This window comes from Aquarana catesbeiana, linkage group LG04 (assembly GCF_042186555.1).
Source record: "Aquarana catesbeiana isolate 2022-GZ linkage group LG04, ASM4218655v1, whole genome shotgun sequence".
In the NCBI taxonomy this organism is placed as follows: domain Eukaryota; kingdom Metazoa; phylum Chordata; class Amphibia; order Anura; family Ranidae; genus Aquarana; species Aquarana catesbeiana.
In genome coordinates this window covers 657,195,008-657,210,896 of record NC_133327.1, presented here as the reverse complement: position 1 = coordinate 657,210,896, position 15,889 = coordinate 657,195,008, and positions in this window count along the sequence as shown.

Sequence of the window (15,889 nt, the reverse complement as noted above, 5' to 3'; positions counted from 1 at the left end):
GTTTTTGGGTTAAGGGAATTAAAGGGCTGATGGCCACCGATCATGTTACTGATCAACAACATCATGGGATTCGTTTTTTGGTTGGGGGGGCTAGTGCAACTGATCACCAATATTTAAGGGATTGTTTGTTAACCACTTCAGCCCCGGAGGATTTGCCTGCTCAATGACCAGAGCACTTTTTACAATTTGGCACTGCGCTGCTTTAACTGGTAATTGCGCGGTCATGCAATGCTGTACCCAAATGAAATTTGCGTCCTTCTTTTCCCACAAATAGAGCTTTCTTTTGATGGTATTTGATTGCCTCTGCGATTTTTATTTTTTGCGAAATAAATGGAAAAATACCGAAAATTTTGAAAAATTATATTTTCTACTTTTTGTTATAAAAAAATTGAATAAACTCAATTTTAGTCATACATTTAGGCCAAAATGTATTCAGCCACATGTCTTGGTAAAAGAAATGTGGCTTGGTGGTAAAAAAAATTGTCAATGAATAAGTGTTTATTATTGGTTTGCGCAAAAGTTATTTTATGACTGCCTATCTCATTTCTTGGGGTGATACCAACCCCCCCCCCATGACCCAATTTTGGAAAGTAGACACCCCAAGGAAATTGCTGAGAGGCATGTTGAGCCCAGTGAATATTTTATTACAAAGTTGTCACTAAATAATTTATTGCTCACACTCACACATGACATGGTTATATGTGGAATTACACCCCAAAATACATTCTGCTGCTTCTCCTTAGTACTTGGATACCACGTGTGGGACTTTTTGGCAGTCTAACCGTGTACAGGACCCCAAAAACCAATCTCTGCCTTCAGGCTTTCTAAGGGCGTACATTTTTTATTTCACTCCTCACTATCTATCAGAGTTTCGGAGGCCATGAAATGCCCAGATAGCACAGGACCCCCCAGATGACCCTATTTTGAAAAGTAGACACCCCAAGCTATTGATGATAGGCATGTTGAGGTCATTGGGGTGATTGGGGGGGGGGGGGGGGTTGTGTGCCATCTTTGCATTTTTTGGCCTTCAAAACTGTGATAGGTAGTTAGGAGTGAAATAAAAAATTTACACCTTTAGAAATCCTGGAGGCGGTGATTGGTTTTCGGGGTCCTGTATGCGGCTAGGCTCTCAAGAAGTCTCACACATGAGGTATCCCCATACTCAGGAGAAGCAGCAGAATGTATTTTGTGGTGTAAATCCACATACAACCATGCCATGTTTGAACAATATATCATTTAGTGACAACTTCGTGCAAAAAAAAAAAAGTGTAATTTTCCTGAAACTTGTGGCAAAATATAAAATATTCCATGGACTCAACATGCCTATCAGCAAATAGCTTGGGTGTCTACTTTCCAAAAAGGGGTCATTTGGGGGTTTTGAACTGTCCTGGCATTTTATGCACAACATTTAGAAGCTTATGTCACACATCACCCACTCTTCTAACCACTTGAAGACAAAGCCCTTTCTGTTACTTTTTGTTTACATGAAAAAATATTATTTTTTTGCAAGAAAATTACTTTGAACCCTCAAACATTGTACATTTTTTTAAAGCAGAGGCCCTACAGATTAAAATGGTGGGTGTTGCAATTTTTTTTTTACACAGTATTTGCGCAGCGATTTTTCAAACGCAATTTTTAAAAAATAAAAAACACACTTTTTTAAATTTTAATGCACTAAAACACACTATATTGCCCAAATGTTTTATAAAATAAAAAAGATGATATTATGCCGAGTACATGGATACCAAACATGACATGCTTTAAAATTGCGCACAAACATGCAGCGGCGACAAACTACATACATTTTTAAAAGCCTTTAAAAGCCTTTACAGGTTACCATTTTAGATTTACAGAGGAGGTCTACTGCTAAAATTACTGACCTCGATCTGACCTCACATGCATGGTGCAATTGCTGTTTACATTTGACACCAGATCGACGCTTGCATTCGCCTTTGCTCGTGAGCACGGGGGGACAGGGGTGCTTTTTTTTTTTTTTTCCTTTTTGTTATATTTTTAAACTGTTCCTTTCATTTTTTTTTTAATCATTTTTATTGTTATCTCAGGGAAAGTAAATATCCCCTATGATAGCAATAGGTAGTGACAGGTACTCTTTTTTGAAAAAAATTGGTTCTATTAGACCAGTGGTTCTCAACCCTTCTAGTGCTGTGACCCCTTGATAAAATTTCCCACGTTGTGGGGACCACTAACAGTAAAATTATTTTCGTAGCGTGGGTTGTCAGCACCCAAGGTAAGACAAGTAATTTGCGCCCCTAACCCACGGACATATAGCGCTCCCTGAGTCCTTTCCACTCATACAGTATTAAAACCCCTCATGGTATATTTTAGGATGTACCACTCTTTCTCTTTGTTCTCCTTTCTTTCCCTTTTATCTCTCTCTCTATCCTAATTCCTTGTTTTTTTTTTTCCCCATCCCTCTCTCTAGCCGTCTTTCTTGTTCTTTCTCTCCCTTTTTCTTTGTTCCTCCCCCTCTTTTCCTATCCCTTCCATGTATTCTCTATTTTTATTCCTTCTCTTACGCCTTGGTGGTGGGATGAGTGGCAGTGCTGGCGGGGAGTTGGGATCAATGGCAGTGCTGGGGGAAGTTCTGATCAGCCAGCTTAGGTGCTCTTGATCAAGGTTATCTGCTGATCTGAAAGCTGTAGTGGGGACTTTAAATGGCAACTATAGTCGCAGGTAGTGTTACTCACTGTATCTCCGACTTTGTGGTGTCTCGTAGCAGTGACACCTATGCCAAAATCAGGAGATAGGGTCTCCTCCAGCCCCTCCCACTTCACATTCCTCACCAGTCAACTGACCTCTAGTCTCTGCCCTCCAGTCATGCCGTGAACTGAATGAGCGGCCACAAAAAAGCTGGGAGAGCAGTGCTGGCTTCAGGAAAAGCCCAGGATTCAGTGACCCCTGGCAAATCATCATTTGACCCCCGAGGGGGTCCCGACCCCCAGGTTGAGAACCACTGTATTAGACCCTAGATCTCTCCTCTGCCCTCAAAGCATCTGACCACACCAAGATCGGTGTGATAAAATGCTTTGCCAATTTCCCAATGGCGCTGTTTATATCCGGCGAAACCGAAGTCATGAAATGCTCGTAGCTTCCGGTTTCTTAGGCCATAGAGATGATTGGAGCCATTCTGGTCTCTGATCAGCTCTATGGTCAGCTGGCAGAACCACCAGCTGCATTTTCGGGTTCCCTGTTAGTACAGGAGAGCCCGAGAAAACCATGGAAGATGGTGGGTGGGGTGAACGTTCCCTCCCACTGCTTGTAAAAGCAGTCTAGAGGCTAATTAGCTGCTAGGATTGCTATTACATGAAAGCCGACTGCTGGCTGAAAAGAATGATACCAAGATGATACCTAAACCAGCAGGCATCATTCTGGTGTAACCACTCAAAGTCCAGTACGTTGCTGGTCCTTGTTGGGCATACATTGTAATGTTCTTTTTTTCATGCAGCCTGTGGGCTGAACGAAAAAAAAGAGATTGATCGGTGGGTATGCCCACCATTATCATCCACCCACTTCTAATGATGGGCATACACGCACCATTTATTTTTAACTGTGGTGGTGAAATCATCTCGTACAGCGCTGGAGTCGCTAATTGACGTATCGTGGGAGTTTACAATAAAACAAAGTAACATAACAGTATCACAGTAAGACATACCATACCTGCAAAGCAAATACAATAAAACAGTAAAAAATAAAACATTTTTTAACACAATCTGTGCCTAAAAAATATATGCCGAAGCATGGGGGCAATCCACCCCTAATGTTAGAGGCAAATCTCACCTCCACCCCTGCCCCCATGCTTCAGCATATATGCTCTTATTTTTTTTTTTTTTAAGACGGGAATGGTAGCGTTATCAGTGACACAAATACGGCGATCGATTAGTGACACTGGGGACAGGGGGTGAAAGGGTTAACTGGGGCACAATCAAGGGGTTAAATCTTTATTAGGGGGTTTAGGGGGGTAACCTAGACCTAACAGGGCCTACTACTAATTGCCCTAACACTTATTTCAGTCATAAATGACACCAATGCAGTGATCAATGAAAAATCTGAAAACTGCAATTGGTGACACAGTGACAGGGAGTGAAGGGGTTAACTGGGGGGGGGGGGGGGGGCGATCGGGCGGTGGCAAGTGTACCTGTGTATACTGGTGTTAGTGTAGTGTTGGTGCAACTCACGGTTAGTTGTTATCTCTCCTCTCACTGGAATCGAAAAGAATCCACGAGGAGAGATGACATCACTTCCTCCTGTCTGTGTTTACACTTACACAGACAGGGGGAAGGTTTCCATTCGTTAGGACCAATCACCAGGTCCAGACCATAAATCATTGGCCTGGCCCTGGGGACTGATCGGTCCTCTAACGAATCTGACTGCCACGGGCACGGGGGGGGGGGGGTAGGTCCCGATTGCCCACCCGTGCCATTCTGCTGATGAACATCGACATGCGGCAGTCGGGAACTGGTTAAAGAGGTGCGCCAACCTCCCCCCCCCAAGAAAATTTAAAGTCAGTGGCTACAAATACTGTAGCTGCTGACTTTTAAAATAAGGACACTTACCTGTCCAAGGACCCAGCGATGTCCTCACCTGAGCCAATTCTTCAATCTGCTTCAGGTCCAGGTCTTAGGTAAGGGAAACTGGCAGTGAAGCCTTCTGGCTTCACTGCCAGTTCCCTATTGCACATGCCTGAGCTGTGCTGCACGTTGTAAATGGTCCCCAGTCTTCTGGGACCTGTGATGTGTCCCATAAGGCAGTGGGGGGGAAGAGGAGGGGCCCAAACTTTAGCCATCTGAACAGAAGTGGGAGTGAGTACTGTCAAACCAGTTACCCACTCCGCCCTTCCTCCCAAAAAGTTCCAAATGTGGCTGTGGAGGGTGCAAACAAGTTGAACTTTGCACCCTGTTGGTACCACTGATCACTAGCGATTGTATTTTTTTTTTGGGAGGGGGTTAAGTGATAATGACCAACAATAATGGTGGGTTGGGAGGGGTCTAAAATGACACTGACCACCTGTGATTGTGGGATAGTTTTGAAGGGGGAGGTTAGGTACCATTGACCACCAATAATTGTGAGATTCGTTTGGGGGGGGGTTAGTGCAACTGATCACCAATATTTGAGTAAATATTTTGGGGAGTTAAGAGCTGATGTCCATCAATAATTGTGGTATTAGTTATGTATTTTGGATTTATCCATGCCATCAAACCATGCAATTTCCTCCTCCGGGAATTTTCTTCCGCTAATATCAGACATCTTGTCTTTGGCGTCAGTGGTTGATCCTTATAGGCTAAGAGCTCCTTAACTTATTTTTTAATCCCCTCAATACCGGCATGTTTCTTCATCTCCAAAAACTGGTGGCAAAATATGCAATATCACCATGGGGGGCGCTGTGTAATAATTTACAGTTAGAGGAAGGAGCTGAGAGCACCAAATCCAAAGAGGGAGTTGTCTACCTTTCCCATTGAAATGGTTTCTGCTTTTGATTTCACTTCCTTTTAATGTCATTTTTGAATTTGGTGCCCCACCACCATCTGTTCACTTCTGAACTAACATTCAATTAGTAGAACGTCTTTCACAACGTAACTTTCTCTTTCCATATACTAACATCAGGCATGTTTGTCCTGATAGTACTATATACAATATGTTCCTCCAGAGGTTGCTCAGGGTTCCTTGAGCTGTGGTTGGTTGACCTCCCATCTGATGGTGTCTGCATAGTTTTGGGTCCAGTGCCACCTCACATGGCAATCAGCATGACACCGATGATCTTTATGGTGGTCTGTAAATGTGGCATTCTGACCACAATTGTTGGAGGGACATTCTTCCCACTGACCACCAATGTAGGCATTCATCCTTCCCACTGACGCCTATTTCAAGGGTTCCCCTGGTGTAAAAGGGTTGATGAAGTTTGATATAAAATGTCGGCCTATAAAAAGTGCAGAATAGGCAGCTGCCTGGGGCCTCAAACTACACACCATGCGTTTATATACACGGCCTGTACCTGCAAACATTATACCTGCTGCCATAATGTGACTAATTTACAGAGACTAGACTTATGGTGTTTCCCACTGCCATCCCATGGCCGAAGGGTAATATAGTGGTGAAATATGGGGCGAGATTCCTCACCCTGCTGTCATTCCTCATTATTTAGTATTAGAGAAAGGAAGAAAGAACCTTCATATACAAAGATAATTAAGGTACAACCAATCGGAGATCGGTCACTGTTATCCTTTGACTTCTCAGAGGTGGGGCCTTTTCAGACCCCTAAATTTTCGGATGATTCAGAGGAAGGCGAAAACCACCTCAGTCAGATGGGCTGCAAAGGGGAAAAAATTCCTTCCTGACCCCTTAAGGCGATCGGATTGTCCCTGAATCATCAGTCCAGGGTGCCCAGTTAGTTTCCTCTCATATAGAGGAAAACACGCTGTCTCCAATGACCAGTCTACGGGATGTGTTTTTAAATATTTTTTGGAGAACTTGGATAGCAGAAGGGAATTAGTAGGATGCTCCAAATTAACTATGCACAAGCAAGGTCAACTCTCTTTCTGTAGAACTGTCTAGCAGATTATCTGCTGAACCATACAGCGTTTGCATGTGTAGCAAGGTCTCAGGCCTCCTTCGGTCTAATGAGAACCTCCAGAGTCAGAGATAGCTGACATCCTCCTGTATGTAGTGGATTGCAAGGCATAGTGGGTAAAAGTCCTTGGGCGCCAGACACTTCTTGAATGCAAAAGAAAGTTTATTTCTCCTAACAAACTTTTTTGGGGGAAAGAGAGTTAGGGCCAGGATACCCTTAGGTATTTGCAAGTTCAATTGGCAGACAACGAGACTTCAATAGGAGAACAGCCATGCAGGGAAGGGCATCCAGCAAGAAGCCACATCTGCATGTGCAGGTATGCTGTCTCCTATGGCAACAGTCTTTAACAGTTCCTAACTTGAAGTTTAACAGTTCCTTTATCTTCCACTACAATCTCTCCATGTAGTTCTTCAGCACTAGGGATGAGCCCGATGTTTGAGTCAAATGTAAGTTCAACTCGAACATCGAGTAGCCCCCAAAGCACCGTGTCCCCATGTTGATGGGGACAAGGGCCTCATCCCCACAACCCTTGCCCGATGGTTGTGGGGGTCTGCGGGCGGGGAGGCTTATCGGAATCTGGAAGCCCCCTTTAACAAGGGGACCCCCAGATCCCAGCCTCCCCCCCCTGTGTGAAATGGTAATGGGTACAAATGTACCCCTACCATTTCACAAAAAAAGTGTGAAAATGCTAAAAATGACATGACATGGCTTGGGACAATTCCTTTATTAAAAAATAAAAAAATTAAAATGTCCCACAAAGTCCATTAATCTTCTTCTTCTCTCGCTCCAACGGACCGAAGAAAAAAAAAAAAAGCCGCACGCCGCCACCGATCCGCCTCCATGGGAGGCACCTGCCGTAATGACCATGACAGTTCTTTTATAACTGAGGACGGGGCCACATGGTGACGTCCCCGGGTGACCCCGCCCCCCTCTGACGCACGGGGACATCCCTATGGCTTCCCCGTAGCGTCAGAGGGGGGTGGGGCCGTCACTGTGTGGCCCCGCCCTTAGTTATAAAAGAACTGTCACCTGAGAGGACGGTCATTACGGCCGGTGCCTCCCATGGAGGCGGATTGGTGGCGGCGTGCGGCTTTTTTTTTTTTCCGGTCCGTCAGAGCGAGAGAAGAAGAAGATAAATGGACTTCGTGGGACATTTTTATTTTTTTATTTTTTAATAAAGGAATTGTCCCAAGCCGTGTCATGTCATTTTTACCATTTTCACACTTTGTGAAATGGTAGGGGTACATTTGTACCCTGTTACCATTTCACACAGGGGGGGAGGCCGGGATCTGGGGGTCTCCTTGTTAAAGGGGGCTTCCAGATTCCGATAAGCCCCCCGCCCGCAGACCCCCACAACAGCCGGGCAAGGGTTGTGGGGATGAGGCCCTTGTCCCCATCAACATGGGGACACGGTGCTTTGGGGGGCTACCCCAAAGCACTTCCCCATGTTGAGGGCATGTGGCCTGACCTGAAGGGTCTGGTATGGATTTTGAGGGGGGACCCCAACGCCATTTTTATTTAAAATTTTGGCACGGGGTTCCCCTTAATATCCAGGCCTGGTATGGAATTTGGGGGGACCCCCACGCAATTTTTTTTTTTTTTAATTCTGGTTCGGGGGTTCCCCTTAACATTCATACCAGACCCAAAGGGCCTCGTAATTGACTGTGGGGGAATCCCATGCCGTTTTTTTCAATGGCTTTTATGTGTATTGCTGGGACCGACAATTCATTATACTTTTAAATGACTTTTTTTCCTTTAGAAATGTCATTTTGTGCAGGGACTGTTGTAAAAACAGGAAACACGCGCCACTTTACAGGTATGCTATAGACACCCCCCAGGTACGAAATTTAAAGGAATATTTCATTTTTATTGTTCTACTTTAAGCATTATTAAAATCACTGCTCCCGTAAAAACTGCTGTTTTTTAAAACTTTTTTTTACATTGATACATGTCCCCTGGGGCAGGACCTGGGTCCCCAAACACTTTTTATGACAATAACTTGCATATAAGCCTTTAAAATTGGCACTTTTGATTATTTATGTTTGTGTCCCATAGACTTTATATAATAAAATCATTATTATTCCTGTCTATAGACTGCATACACACAGAGCTGTGACTCCTGAATTGAGGATGTTTATCTCTGTAACTGACAAAATTCAAATCTGCCAGCCTGGTAAACAACTGTCAGTTTTTGAAAAGACAAACAAACAAACAATCTTTATCCTGGTGTGTGTGAGGCTCAAGGTTCAGAGCTGCAATGTAACATCTCGCCATAAGAATTCAAATTTTCCCAAAATCTAATAACATTTAGGTATTGTAGTTTTATCAGGACATTCACCTGAACTCAGTCATGGGGGTTGGAGGGTTCACATACTGTGTGTGTATATATGTGAATATATATATATATATATATATATATATATATATATATATATATATATATATATATATATATATTTTATTTACATATTTTTATATATATACTATGTGGCTGACGCCTATTAAGTTCTCTTGCAGTGCTGATCATTATATTTCACTATTAGGCTCGGGTCACATCTATTGGGGTTTTTTTAGTGCGTTTGCTGAACTGCAGGAATGCATGACAATCCATGTGGCATTATTTCCTATGGGTTCCATTCACATCTATACAACTCTCCACATTGTGTTTTTTTTTTTTGGAAAGGTGCAGGGACTTTTTTTTACACGCAGAGCAGTGCATTGTTGGGTTCATAGACTTCAATGAAGGCTCAGTAAAAATGAATGAAAAATGCTTGTACGTGTGTTTTTTATCGACTTTTGCTGGGGTTTTGTGTTTAAAAAAAAAAGTATCAAAAATGTGCTGGAAAACGTACACAAAATGCATCAAGCACACACACAGAGGTGTAAACTTAGCCATATACTACTTACCATCAACGTCATCTGGATTTGTGATTGTGAGTTTGTGGCTCCTGAAGGTCCAGATTCTGCCTATGGCAGCCCTGACCCTCCGCCCAATTGCCCTGGCCCCACCCCTATTAGGGGTAGTAAGGGTGGGCGGTCCATTTGTCTGGTGCTCCCCTGTTAATGGGTGCACGTTTAATAATAATACGGAATCTTCTTGGTTGTTGTTCAAAAGATTCTTCGCCTTGTAACCGTTCTTTCTCTGAAATCGTGTCATTGTTCTCATAGAACCCGCAACACCGCAGAGAGAGAGATATTGCATCCTGCTCAGACAGAGTCAAATAAGCAAGTGAGCTGCAGCTGCTGTGTGAGCCTTTATATGGACATAGGGGGAGGAGTCACACGATGACATCACAGGTTCCGTATGCATATGAGGTCACATGACCTTACTGCTGAAGCCACACCACAATATCTGATAAACAAAGCCATTGGGACTGCTATGTGTGTTTATTTGGCAATTATTTTACCAATTAAAGAAATATGGGACATTTTTGCTCATTTTACATCTGTTTTCTCCATGATTTCTGTATCCAGCCCATAATAAAATCATTATTATTCCTGTCTATAGACTGCATACACACAGAGCTGTGACACCTGGATTGAGGATGTTTATCTCTGTAACTGACAAAATTCAAATCTGCCAGCCTGGTAAACAACTGTCAGTTTTAAAAAAAAAAATCTGGTAAACAAAGCTATTGTGACTGCTATGTGGGTTTATTCAGGATGAGGCTGCTTATGTCTGTAACTGATGAAATTCAAATCTGCCAGCCTAAAAATAACTGTCAGTTTTTGAAAAAAACAATCTTTATCCTGGTGGGTGTGAGGCTCAGGGTTCAGAGCTGCAATGTAACATCTCACCATAAGAATTCAAAGTTTCCCAAAATCTAATAACATTTAGGTATTGTAGTTTTATCAGGACATTCACCTGTGTGTGTATATATGTGGAAAAAAAAAATATATATATATAATAAAATCATTATTATTCCTGTCTATAGACTGCATACACACAGAGCTTGTGACTCCTGGATTGAGGATGTTTATCTCTGTAACTGACAAAATTCAAATCTGCCAGCCTGGTAAACAACTGTCAGTTTCAAAAAATATATATATATATTTTTTATCCTAGTGTGTGTGAGGCTCGATATACAAAGCTAACACGTTGCCATAAAGATCCTTACAATTACATTTTTTAGTTTTATAAATATTTTTGATTCATGTTTTTTTTGAGACAGATTTATTTTGCTGATATTCATTAATCACTCTGGGGGGTTTTATTATTTAGCCACTTTTTTTCTGACATTTGTTGTTTACAAGTAAAAATCTGTATTTTTGCTAAAAATCACTTAGAACCCCAAAACATTATATATATTTTTTTACACTGTGCCTTTTTTTTATTTAATTTTTTTTGATCACTTTGATTACTATTACAAGGAATGTAAACATGTATAGAAATGTAATATAAATAAGCATGACAGGTCCTCTTTATTGGGAGATCTGGGGTCAAAAAGACCCCAGAGCTCTCATTTACCTTTTAAAGCAAAAAAATAAAAAAAAAATATGAAATTTTGCCTTTAAGGGGAAAAAAAAGCATCCCTTTAAGTCCAAAAGGTGGAAGTGATGTGAGCTGCTGCCATAACCCCAGTATTTAACGTCAAAGGAATGATGTATATTTACAGTTAGGCGGTCGGCAAGTGGTTAGTATAGAAAAAGAGAAGAAAAAACTATTTCTTTTACTTTCCATTATAAATCATTGTAAATAAAAATGCCAGGATAGTGTGAACACTGATTGTTGCTATATAAACCCCCAGAGGCGATCTCTCATTACCACAATATTTTGGAAATGAAGAATCATTCTGGTATTGACGGGGTTAAATAATAATTTTTTTAATACATTTTAACCACTTGCCGACTGCCTTCCGCATATATACTGCGTCAAGGCAGCTCGGTTGTGCAAACTGCCGTACCTGTACGTTGGTCTGTGCATGTGGTACTGCGGATGTGCCGCAAGGAGCTCACCCGCGGGTCCGGTGGACCCGTCCGCCGGCCACCCTCGATCGCTGTGAAGAGAGGCAGAACAGGGATCTGCCTATGTAAACAAGGCCGATCCCCATTCTGAAAGGGGAGGAGAGATAGATCAGCTGTTCCTAGCGATCAGGAACAGCGATATCTCTCTACTCCCAGTCAGTCCGTCCCCCCACAGCTAGAAACACCTCCCTAGAGACCACTTAACCCCTTGATCGCCCCCTAGTGTTAACCCCTTCCCTGCCAGTGCCATTTATACAGTGATCAGTGCATTTTTATAGCACTGATCACTGTATTGGTCTCACTGGTCACAAAAAAGTGTAATTTAAGGTCAAATTTGTCTGCTGCAATGTCGCAGTCCTGCTAAAAATCGCTGACCACAGCCATTACTAGTAAAACCAATAAAAAAAACAAAAAGTCCCTAAATTTTTCCCCTATTTTGTAGATGCTATAACATTTGCACAAACAAATCAATATATGTTTATTGCGATTTTGTTTAACAAAAATATGTAGCAGAATACATGTTGGCTTTATCAAGAAATTCGATTTTTTTATATTTCTTGGGGGGATATGTATTATAGCAGAAAGTAAAAAATACTGGGTTTTTTTTTCAAAATTGTCAGTCTTTTTTTGTTTATAGCGCAAAAAAATAAGGACCGCAGAGGTGATCAAATACCACCAAAATAAAGCTCTATTTCTGGGGGGAAAAAAAGGACATCAATTTTGTTTGGGTAACACGCAGCACGATCGCGCAATTGTCAGTTAAAGCGACGCAGTGCCACATCGCAAAAAATGGCCTGGTCATTAAGGGGTAAATCCTTCCGGGGCTGACGTGGTTAATGATTGTAAAATTTGCTGAGTGCAAATCTTCCGTAATTGGTGGAGAAAAGTTTAATTGTGTGCAATGACTAGACATTATGGCTAAGCTCCCCATACACACACACACACACACACATACTGTACACATACCTTGGTGCAGCCTGAAGGATGTCATGAAGGGATGAAACCATCTACCATAGGGAAGGTGACCCCTTTCTGCCTTTATTTTTTATAACTCACCCTCCCCCCTCCATTCTGGATTAAATACTCCTCCAACCTTCCCACAAACCTCTCCCCTAGCACAGCAGACTCCTCTCAAAACCTCTGAGGTGCAAACCATCTTTAGCATTTAAGTTGTACCCCAATGAAAAGTCAGCCCGGTGCACTAGACACCCAAATTTGCCCATCCTACACCATTTCTTCAGCCATACATTTACCTCTACAAGTTCCCACTGACTTGTCTGGGTTTGTGTATGGTATAGGCAATATTACAGAGAACATAATCCTGGGGGGCTTTCCTTCACCCTGCAGCCTAGTCCTCTAAATGGATTCTTGGAGTTCCTCCATCTTCCATGTCTTTCTGTGATTGGTCAGAGCTTGGACCAAGACAGCTGGGTCATTACTGGTTATTTTTTATAATTTGTCCACCTGGTCCACCACATGTCCAACCCTGGCATCAGGAGACAGCAAACAATACCGTGGAGCCAATTGTGGTGCCTAATTTTTCTTCCTGATGATAGAATCCCCAAATATCACCAACTGTCTAAGCCTTCCTGCATTACCCTTCCCACTAAATTGGCTTTTCTGCAGTTCTTAGTAGTAGCAGACACATCTAAGTTGGCCACCACCCAGGTTTTCCACCCACAAATCTTCACCCAACCTAGCACATAGTTTGGGGTGCTCAAATGTAGATACATTTCTGTGCACCCACCATTCTCTCTATGTACTGTAACCTAGCTTCCTACCCCCTCATCCTGACTAACTCTTCCACCATCTCCCCCACACCAACCCCATCAACTGCCGGCTCAGTGAGCAGAAGACTCAAGGTTGGTGGTTCTCCTCAGTGCTGGAATTCTCTCCTCCAAATCTTTAACTACAAAAAAAAGTTTACATACTTTCCCAACAAAAAAAATATGGCAATGTTTACGTTTGTCCTAGCCGGAAGTGACAAAAATGCTTGTCGCTTTCGATCTCCTAGACCAGGTGTCTCCAAACTTTCTAAACAAAGGGCCACTTTATGGTCCTTCTGACTTTAGGGGGGTCGGATGTTGGTGTCAGTGGAAGGAATAATGCCCAATCGTTAGTGTCAGTGGGAGGAATAGTGCCCCATCATTGTTAGTGAGAGGAATCGTACCCCTTAATTGCTAGTGGGAGGAATAGTACCCTATTATTAGTTAGTGGGAGGATTAGTGCCCCATCATTGGTGTCAGTGGGAGGAATAGTACCCTATTATTAGTTAGTGGGAGGATTAGTGCCCCATCATTGGTGTCAGTGGGAGGAATAGTGCCCATTCATTGTTGTCAGTGGGAGGATTAGTGCTGCACAGCTGGTGTCAGTAGGAAGAATAGTGGCTCATCATTGGTGTCAGTGGGAGGAATAGTGCCCATTTGTTGTTGTCAGTGGAGGGATTAGTGCTGCATAGCTGGTGTCAGTAGGAAGAATAGTGGCCTATCATTGGTGTTAGTGGGAGGAATAGTTCCCCATTGTTCGTGTTAGTGGGAGGAATAGTATCTTGTATTAGTGAAAGGACCATGAGGTAGTAGCCGAGGCCCACTATTTTCACACAACAGCCGGGCATCAAACTCTGGAAAGAAATTTTTCCTATTCTGCCAATCTGACTTTCTGCTTACAACCAGTGACCTACCAAGTCAGTCCAGCGTGATCCCCACCCTTCAAAAACTTGTATTAGTGAGAGAAACACTGCACCAAGGGCTTGATAAAAGGCAAGCAAAGGGCCACAGTTTGGAGACTGCTGTCCTAGACCATAGAGGTGATCGGAGAAGATAAATTCTCCTTTCACCTCTATTGTTATTGGCCGCAACCACCGGATCAGATTCCGGGCTTGCCAGTGCACCAGAAAACAAGGTACGACACCAGAAGCTGCGGGAGGGGGGAGACCCCTCCTACTGCTTGTAAAAGTGATCTAATCAGCCACTCAGGTCACTTTTATAGGGTAGAGAATCGCCGGCTGAAAATGTTGATACCGAGGTTATGGCTGACAGCTGCAGCCATGGTCCATAACCACTTGAACACAATGACATAAATGTACATGATTGTGCGTTTGTGAGCTCACCCATCATCAGTATATAATGCAGATTGTAATTTACGGAAAGCTTAATAAATCTGAGTGGTTTTTTTGGGGGGGGTGGGGAGACAACTGTTGTGGTACACGAAGCACACAGCAAACTAAATGCCCTCCAGTTGGGGCCTCCCTCTACGTGGATGATAGGTCTTGGAGTAGGTAAGTGGTCATCCAGTTTCATGGTGGAGCACGGTTTTGAATATTGGACTCAAAATGGAAAGGACACAATGATTGATGAAAATTTGATTATTGATTTGTAATCAGCACTTTATAGACATTTGTGTTTTTATTGATTTGTCTTTTAATATCATATCATATAATTTTTCATCAGGAAGGTTTTCTGCATTTAGTGTACATACTGATCACTGGTTCTACCACCATGTTTGGTGATCATCTCTAATTTACTGAACCCCTGAAAACCAATCTGAATACGTGAGCGCAGTTTATTACTTTGTGATATGTAAGTGAAGCTGTACTTATCACATTTACTTCATATTATACCGCATTCTTTTCAGAATAATTTGCTCATCTTATGGTGGTTAATGGATATCTCTCGTTTTTGTTTTTTGTTTTTTTCATTATCAAAAGAAAACTGCCCCAGGTTGTATATTTCCTGACCGACCACTAAAGAACCCCAAAATAAATTCTCTTACTCCTGAAGTTCCCAATTATACCATTAGGGGGTCCAATTATTTGTTCTTTGTACCCTTAGTAGGCCAAGCAGCAGGGAGAAGGGTAGTGGTGGCCAATCTGCCTTTCTCCTACACTGCACATAGTGACAGGCACTCTGCCCGTCTCTGTACACCAAGTTAGAGTCAGTCATATTTAGCTCCAGTTTCATTATCTAGGAACTGGAGGAAATTATTTTTGAATTTGGTGCATTAATAGCAACACTTTGTAAAAGTGGCGATATTACCAACTACGGAAAGTGGTTCTTTGCATGGCGATCGGAGGATGCCCACCCATGACCTCCAGGGATGCCCACTCATGGCCACCAGGTATGACCACCAGGGATGCCCACTCATGGCCACCAGGTATGACCACCAGGGATGCCCACTCATGGCCACCAGGTATGACCACCCATTAACACCAGGGATGCCTACCCATGACCACCAGGTAAGCCCACTAGAGCCCACCAGAGATGCCAATCAGTGCCCATTAGGGATGGCACTCTGTGCCCATCAGAGATGCTTGCTGGTGCCTCCTGATCAGTGCTGCCT